We start from the raw sequence: 9151 nt of genomic DNA on the forward strand, positions 1-9151 counted from the left end.
ATTAGTTCATTTACTAGTACACCTTTAGAAGAGAGTGATCTGATGTTTAAGAGTCCACATTTAACTCTCCTATTCGTTTGCACTATTGCTCTTGTGGTTTTAATTTTTATGAGGTTTTTATGCACAGTTCCTCTTCTGTTTACCTTTGATTTAAATAATTTTAATGGTCGGGGGGCAGACACCGTCGTCGACGTGAATAACAATCTTACTGTATTTACGTTTATCCTTAGCCAGCAGTTTCAAATAAGACTCAATGTCGCCCGCTCTGGCCCCAGGGATGCACTTAACTATGGCCGCTGGCTTCGCTAACTTCATGTTTCTCAAAATGGAGCTGCCAATGATCAGAGTTGGTTTCTCAGCGGGTGTGACGCTGAGTGGGGAAAATCTGTTAGACACGTGAACAGGTTGATGGTGATCCGTGGGGTTTGAATGCTTACGACTATTCCTCCTTCGGACAGTCACCCAGCCACCCCTTCCTGGCTGCACAGGGGATGCCAGGGGACGGCTACCAGAGGCTAACTCAGGCCGTTCCGCACCGACAGCCGGGGATTGGCTAGTTACAGCCCAACAGTCTGTTGGGTTTTGGGGGTCTGTCTTGTCTGTCGTCTAGTGTTCGGTAACCCTTGTCATGTCTGTTACCCCAGTGATCCCTCTGCATGTCTGTCTCTGTTTTCCCCTGCTCTCTCTCTCCCTGCCTGTGCCTCGTTAGCCTCATGTCTTTCACCTGTGTTGCTCCCGCCCTGCTTGTTAGCCCCTGTGTATATATACCTGGTGTTTCTGTCTTGTCATTGTATGTTGTCACCCTGTGTTGCAGTTTGTTCTCGTGTCTTCTACCTTACTTGCCATGTCTCCCTGTTTCCCTGCTCATTATTGGATTTTGGATGTTGGATTTCTGTTGGACAGCCTTTGTTTTTGGACTCTGTCATCAGCAACTCAGTTTGTAAGTGTGCTCGCCTTTGTTTGTTTATTAAAACCCCTCGAACTGTGCCCGCGTCCTGCATTTGGGTCCGCCAACCTGCTCAACCCTGCCTTCACCTCAAATCCGTGACAGACACCCTCTGCTACAACAACTATTGTTACTAGTCTTGTTCTTGTTGTTATAATCATTAACACTACTATAAATATCTGTACCATTTTTCATTTAGTCTATAGCAACATCACCTTTACTGTCTGTACCTCTGTGTGTGTATATTGTGTAGGCTGCCTTTGCTCGCTCGTTCGCTCGCTCGCTCTCTCTCTCTCCTTCACCCCCAACCGGTCAAGGCAGATGGTCGCCCACCCTGAGTCATGGTTCTGCTCGAGGTTTCTGCCTCTTAAAGGAAGTTTTTCCTTGCCTCTGTCACCTAGTGCTGCTCTTGGTGGGAATTGTTGGGCTTCTGTAAATAACATCACAGAGTATGGTCTAGACCGGCTCTTTTATGAAAAGCACTGTGCTATAACTGTTGTTGTGATTTGGCGCTATATAAATAAAATTAAACTGAATTGCTTTTGACCCCTCCATTTCCATATAGTATGCAGCTGTTTTCATCTCTACTGTCAAAATTATTGTTACACATTTGAAACCCTCAGTTTGTCCCACCGATATTGTCTGACTTTGCCTTTTTAAAGAGGTGTGGGACACTATTGGACCTAACATCCAATAAATTACAAATAGCAGTCTTACTTCAGGTTCTGTACCAGCCTATTTTAAAGAAGTAGTAGTGCAGCCAGCCACTAATCAAGAAACCAAATTTGGACACATCTGCACTTTCAAACTATCGCTCTATCTCTAAACTCCCCTTTGTCTCGAAGATTTTAGAGAAGGCAGTTCTTTTACAGTTGCAGTCCTTTTTAGATACACATGGTGTTCTTGGGGTGTTCCAATCTGGTTTTAAGACATTTCATAGCACTGAATCTGCACTTTTAGGAGTTTTTCATGATCTTTTAATCTCAACTGACTCTGGAGATTTTGCATTTCTTATGCTTTCAGATCTTACAGCAGCATTTGACACAGTTGACCACAGTATCCTTATTTCTCGCCTCGAGCATAGCATGGGGATTAAGGGCACCACCTTAGAATGGTTTAGGTCATACTTATCTGACATTTTAGAGATTTTAGAGTCATCAAAAGCATAACATCAGCTTCCATTTCTACGCAGATGATTCACAAATCTACCTCCCTATCAAAAGAAAAGATGGTAGTTCTTTAACAAGATTGGTTGACTGTTTTATTTGATATTAAATCCTTGATGGCTTTAAATTAAATTTTTTAAACTGAGGTCATTGTTTTTAGACTCAGTGGCGCCTCTGATGTTTCATAAATAGACCTGGGCACTTTGCAAGCTTATGTTAAATCTGTTGTAACAAACCTGGGAGTTAAAATGGATTGTGATTTTCAAAATGGAGAGGCAGATAAATTCTGTCGTGAAAGTAAGTTTGTATCAACTTTGGCTTCTTACTAAGCTTAAGCCCTTTTTATTCTTCAAAGAATTCAAGAAGGTTGTACGTACATTTATCACAATACGCCTTGATTATTGTCATACTCTGTTTATAGGTGTTAGCCAGGCCTCCCTCTCTACAACTGGTTCAAAATGCTGCCGCTCGTCTCCTTACTGGAACTCGAAAGCGACATCATATTACCCCTGTTCTTGCCTCTCTTTACTGGCTCCCTGTTAATTTTAGGATTAAATTAAAGATTCTGTTAGCCCATCATGGCTAGCTCCAGTCTATATCACTGATCTATTGTAGCTGCATGCTCCTTCAAGGTCATTAAGATCTGCGAACCACTCTCTTCTTGTTGTCCCTAAAACACGGCTCAAGAGCAAGGGGTATCGAGATTTGTCGAGCCCCGAGACTGTGGAATGAATTGCCTCTTCATGTCAGACTGGATACAATATACAGCACTTTGGTCAACCTGATTGTTTTAAATGTGTTTTAGAAATAAAGTTTGATTGATGTCTTGTTTCTGTTCAGAGCCTTTCAGGTTGGTGGGAGGAGCCAGTCGCTGTGCAGGAACACTGGAGGTGAAACAGGGAGACTGGAGACCAGTGATGTCCAGTGACTGGACCCTGAAGACAGCAGCTGTTGTCTGTAGAGAGCTGGACTGTGGCTCTGCTGTTTCTGTAGGAGAGAGAAAGGAGTCCTCAGACAGAGCTGTGTGGAGGATCAGGTCTAATTGTTTCCAGTCTGGATCTGCTCTGAGGGAGTGTGCAGAATTATATTCCTCTTCCACCATACTGGATCTCACCTGCTCAGGTAAGCCCTTCAGTGACATCTATGACATCATCTATGACAGTAATGTACCCAGGTTGACTCCCCAGCTAGAATGGCAGCAGACTCTTTTTAGTTGCTAGTTAACTAACAAAGTAATGTTAGCTGTATGTCATTACTATTTACTCGTCCAGGGTTGAGAACATCAGGTCCAAGTTAAACTGGTGTACAGCTCTGTCCTATACTAGTTCAATTATATTTCAGTTTTCAGAGAAGTCTGAAAACTGGCTGTTAAAGAAAGGACAGTGGTGACCATGAAGAAGCTGAAGTTAGTAAAGTGAGTTAGGGATGCAAATTGGTCCTTTTAAGCTAATGAGAAGACGTTTTGTTTTGGATGTTAACGTGCAAATTAATGCTTAGTATTTATAAATCACACAGAAAAAAAGTTGCATCAATAATAGTTTAATAATCACATCGCAGCCTTTTGAATTATAATTGAATCGTGAGGTGCTTGAAGTTTCCCACCGCTAATGATCAGAACCTAAACACTTCCTGGAGAGACTGGTTCTGGATTAGCTGTGGCCCATGGTCAGACCTTTCCAGTTCGCCTACCAGCCCCGACTGGGAGTTGATGACGCCATCATCTTCCTGTTCAACCACATCTACACCCACCTGGACAAGCCGGCGAGCGCTGTGAGGGTGTTTTTTGACTTCTCCAGTGCTTTCAACATCATCCGGCCGGCCCTGCTGGGTGAGAAGCTGACAGCGATGTAGGTGGATACCCCCCTCGTGTCCTGGATTGTTGACTACCTGACTGGCAGACCACAGTAGGTGTGCCTGCAACACTGTGTGTCAGACAGCGTGGTCACCTAAACTGGGGCCCCGCAGGGGACGGTCCTCTCTCTCTTCCTCTTCACCATCGACACCACAAACTACCACACAGAGTCCTGCCATCTTTAGACGTTTTCTGATGACTCTGCTGTGGTTGGATGTATCATTAAGGGGGACGAGGCTGAGTACTGAGCTGTGGTGGGGGACTTTGTCACATGGTGTGAGCAGAACCATCTACAGCTCAAAGACTATGGAGCTGGTTGTGGATCTGAGGAGGGCAAAGGCACCATCCAGGGGGTCAGTGTGGACATTGTGGAGGATTATAAATATCTGGGAGTGCACATGGACAATCAACTGGACTGGGCCAAGAACACTCAAGCCCTTTACAGGAAGGGCCAAAGTCTTCTCTATTTTCTGAGGGGGCTGCGGTGCTTCATCTGGCAGACAATGCTGAGGATGTTTTATGAGTCTGTGGCCAGTGCTATCCTGGCTCCTCTCAGTGCAAAGGAGCAAATGTAAATGCTCCGTATTTGTATAGCACCTTTCTAGTCTTTGACCACTCAAAGCGCTTTTATTACTACATATGCATTCACCAGTCATACACATTCATACACTGGCGGAACAGCCACCAGAGGCAATTCGGGGTTCAGTATCTTGCCCAAGGACACTTCGACATGCCGCTCTACCTCCTGAGCCACAGCCGCCCAGCCGCTGCTGGCTCTACTCTGAGCTCCTCGCGGATGGCCGAGCTTCTCACCCTATCTCTAAGGGAGACACCAGGCACCCGTCTGAGGAAACCCAATTCAGCCGCTTGTATCCGCGATCTCGTTCTTTCGGACATGACCCAGCCTTCATGAGCGTATGTAAGGGTAGGAAGAAAAACTGACCGGTAGATCGACATTTTGTCACAATGGTGCGGTAAAGCCAGTGCAATACCGCCCCCGATGCTCTGATTCTCCGGCCAATCTCCTGCTCCAGTCTCCCCTCACTCGTGAACAAGACCCCGAGGTACTTGAACTCCTTCACTTGGGGTAAGGACTCATTCCCTACCTGAAGTTGGAAATCCACCGGTTTCCTGCTGAGAACCATGGCCACAGATTTAGATGTGCTAATCCTCATCCCAACCGCTTCGCACTCTGCTGCGAACCGATCCGGTGAGAGCTGGAGATCACGGACCGATGACGCCATCAGGACCACATCATCTGCAAAAAGCAGTGACGAGATCCCAAGCCCACCGAACCACAGTCCCTCCTTGTCACAACGCCTCGATATCCGGTGCATGAATATCACAAACAGGATTGGTGACAAAGTGCAGCCCTGACGAAGGCCAACCCTCACCTGGAAAGAGGGACAGGGATTGGATAGCCCTGAGAAGGGCCCCCCTCACCCCATACTCCTGCAGCACCTCCCACAGTATCTCCCGGGGGACCCGGTTATACGCCTTCTCCAGATCTACAAAGCACATGTAGACTGGATGGGCATACTCCCAAGCCCACTCCAGGATCCTTGTGAGAGTAAAGAGCTGGTCAGTTGTTCCACGACCGGGACGAAAACCGCATTGTTCCTCTTCGATCTGAGGTTCGACTATCGTCGAACCCTCCATTCCAGCACCCTGGAGTAGACTTTTCCGGGGGGGCTGAGAAGTGTGATACCCCTGTAGTTGGCACTCTGGTCCCCCTTTTTGAACAGGGGAACCACCACCCCAGTCTGCCACTCCTTGGTCACTGTACCCGACTTGCGCGAAATGTTAAAGAGACGTGTCATCCAAGACAGCCCCTCCACACCCAAAGCTTTTAGCATTTCTGGGCAGATCTCATCAATCCCTGAGGTTTTGCCACCGTGGAGTTGTCTGACTACCTTAGTGACTTCTTCCAGGGAAATTGGTGAGAAACCCCCATCAGCCTCCAGCTCTGCCTCTACTAGAGAGGACGTGTCAGTCGGATTTAGGAGTTCCTCAAAGTGTTCCTTCCACCGCCCAATTACCTCCCCAGTTGAGTTCAACAGGGTCCCATCCTTACTGTACACAGCTTGGACGGTTTTCCAGAAGCACTTTGGTGCCGGCCGAAAGTCCTTCTCCATGTCTTCTCCGAACTTCTCCCACACCCGCTGCTTCACATCTGCCACAGCAGAGGCTGCAGCCCTTCAGGCCCATCTGTACCTTGCAACCGCCTTCGGAGTCCTCCGAGACAACAAATCCCAGAAGGCCTCCTTCTTCAGTCGGACAGCTTCCCTGACCACCGGTGTCCACCACGGAGTTCAAGGGTTACCGCCCCTTGAGGCACCTCAGACCTTGAGACCACAGCTTCCCGCTGTGGCTTCAGCACTGGAAGCTTTGAACAGAGAGAGGGAGAGAGAGAGCGAGAGAGGGGGAGAGAGAGGGCAGGAGAGGAACAGAGAAAAAGAGAGGGATGGAAGGAGAGAGGGGAGGGAGGCAGCCTACACAATATACACACACAGAGGTACAGACAGTAAAGGTGATGTTGCTATAGACTATAAGTTTGTATTACTAGTTTGTGCAATAATGTCTGTTTAAATACTTAATGTGCAATTCTCTACTGCTACTATTATTATTACTGTTCACCAGAACAATTCCTTTAACTATGTAAATATTGTACATATGCACACTCCTCTTATATATTCTTTATTTTATATTTTTACTCTGGTATATAAAGAATGTATAAATATCAATCTTATTTATATTCCTTTTGCCTTTGAGCAATGTGTGCAACTGACACAGAATATCCCCTTGGGATCAATATATAAGTATTTCTGATTACCTGTCGAAAATCCCACTGTTAATGTAGTGACAGGAAATTAAGATTTCGCTGATAAAAATCAGGACCTGGAGCCAGGTTACAGAAAGTTCCTATCTTAAGTTTTCCTATCTTAGACTCTTCCTATCTTAACTTCAGACTTAAGATAGGAAGAGTCTCAGATAGGATTTGTCTCAATTTGGTATTACAGAAGCAAATCCTAAATAACTTTAGGAATCCTGTCTTATCTCCATCCATCCATCGTCAACCGCTTATCCTGCATACAGGGTTGTGGGGGTGCTGGAGCCAATCCCAGCTGACATTGGGCAAAGGTGGGGTACCCCCCCGGACAGGTCGCCAGTCCATCGCAGGGCCACACATAAACTAACAACCACTCACATCCACACCTAAGGACAATTTTGGAGAGGCTAATTAACCTAGCCTGCATGTCTTTGGATGGTGGGAGGAAGCTGGAGCACCCAGAGGGAACCCACACAAACACGGGGAGAACATGTAAACTCCACACAGAAAGGCTGGGGCAACCGGGGTTCCTGTCTTATCTCAAGTTAGAAAATCCTAAATACTCAATCCAACATCGGTTGGCAACTTTTATGTCTGTTACCTAGCAACTGACGACACATTTCTCATCTTGCCGAGCTAAACAGCTTTTAATCGCAGAAAGACAGCTGTTGTGTCCAAAGAGCAGAGGAAACCCACTGGTGGCTCCTTCTGTGCTCCCTCACTGAACCCGGCAGAAACCCGTACTCTTCTCGGGAAATAATGAAGGTAAAAATAATAATAGCCTAATAATAAAGGCTGTGGAATAACATCATATTTTTCATGTAGCTATTTATTGAATTTAACAATCTCCTTCTATCAAAGTCTTAGGATCCTTTAATACATCAAGCCTTTACATTATGTTATATAATGAGACATTATCCAGTGTCGCATCACCTACAGCCTTTCTACTAACGAGGGTTTTGTCATCAAACTCATTGGTAGAATGAGTTCCGTCTGTTGACATTTTGTTGGTTTTGTAAAAGCAGTGAAAGAGCAGTCATGTGGATTAAAAGAGTTAAAAGAAAAGTAAAAGGTGAACAGTTGTCCTAAAATTATGACGTTTTATTTAACAATTTACAAAGTTAGGATGCTTATGTAAATCATTTTTCCTATCTGAAGTTAGGAAAAAAAGTTTCTGTAATACAGCCCCACAAGTATAATGTTGAGACCCGGGGCCATTGTTTGAGACTACCACCGACTGATTTCATGATTCATAAATGCACTGTATGGTAATGCTTGCAAGTTGTCAACTTCCAACATATAGTCACAAGCACAAAACACTAAACAACAGCGTCACTTGGCCGGATCACTACAGAGCAGTGCCACCTGAACTGACGTCCTCTATGACAATAATGTACCCAGGTTGACACATACTCACCAGCTAGAATGGCAGCAGACTGTCTCTGGCAGCCATGACGTAATCTGATGAGGTGCTGCCTCAGTAAATCAGGTGCTGAATACACCAAGAAATATATATGTATACAGTGGGGAGAACAAATATTTGATACACTGCTGATATATGTATATAGGAAACATGTCAGCTGCTTCAGGAGGCCCATTGGCCAAAGGTGAGAGTCCCGCCCCTATCCCTGTTAGAGCTGTTGGAGCATTTTCTAAGCAAGTTTTTCTTCTGGGTTCCAGATCTTCTTAGAACATTAAGACAGAATGAAAAGTGTTGAACTTGTTTGTGTGGAGAGCAAAGATTGTGGAGTAGCTGAGCAGAAGGAACAGAGCAGAGAAATCTGCAGATGATGATGTTGTGCTGTTGTTTGGAAACATGTTGAAAGTGTTCAGACATGGAGAACAAGTGTGACAGAGTATTAAATGGAAATGTGCTGGTGAACTTGCTGCAGTCTGTGCTGGTAGAAAGATGTGTTCTGTTGTTAATGATGAACTGATGTTGGAGTTGTGCTGAGTCCACCTTGAATCACTGAATTGTTGTTTCATGACATGTTTTTCTTTTGTGTCTGCTGTCTTTGTCTCTATTTCATCTTCTATTATCTCTCCAGACTCTGTCAGGCTGGTGAACGGGACTAGACTGTGCTCAGGCAGACTGGAGGTGAAGTCTAACCAGAGGTGGTCCTCAGTGTGTGAAGCTGACTTTGACCAGCAGGATGCAGAGGTGGTCTGTAGGGAGCTTGGCTGTGGGGCTCCTTCAGTCCTCCAGGGGGCGCTCTATGGAGAAGTGGAGGCTCCGATGTGGACCAAAGAGTTCCAGTGTGGAGGCCATGAGTCTGCTCTCCTGGACTGTAGAAGCTCAGGCTCAGCTAGAAACACCTGCTCACCTGGAAAAGCTGTTGGACTCACCTGCTCAGGTA

General features: G+C 45.7%; 1 protein-coding gene across 1 annotated transcript in view; it reads left to right on the top strand.

Moving 5' to 3' along the window:
* LOC123979950 (scavenger receptor cysteine-rich type 1 protein M130-like) overlaps positions 1–9151 on the top strand; it is a 64530-nt gene that overhangs the window by 13627 nt on the left and 41752 nt on the right. The gene's annotated exons all lie outside the window — the stretch shown is intronic.

Source organism: Micropterus dolomieu, linkage group LG12 (genome assembly GCF_021292245.1).
Source record: "Micropterus dolomieu isolate WLL.071019.BEF.003 ecotype Adirondacks linkage group LG12, ASM2129224v1, whole genome shotgun sequence".
NCBI lineage: Eukaryota > Metazoa > Chordata > Actinopteri > Centrarchiformes > Centrarchidae > Micropterus > Micropterus dolomieu.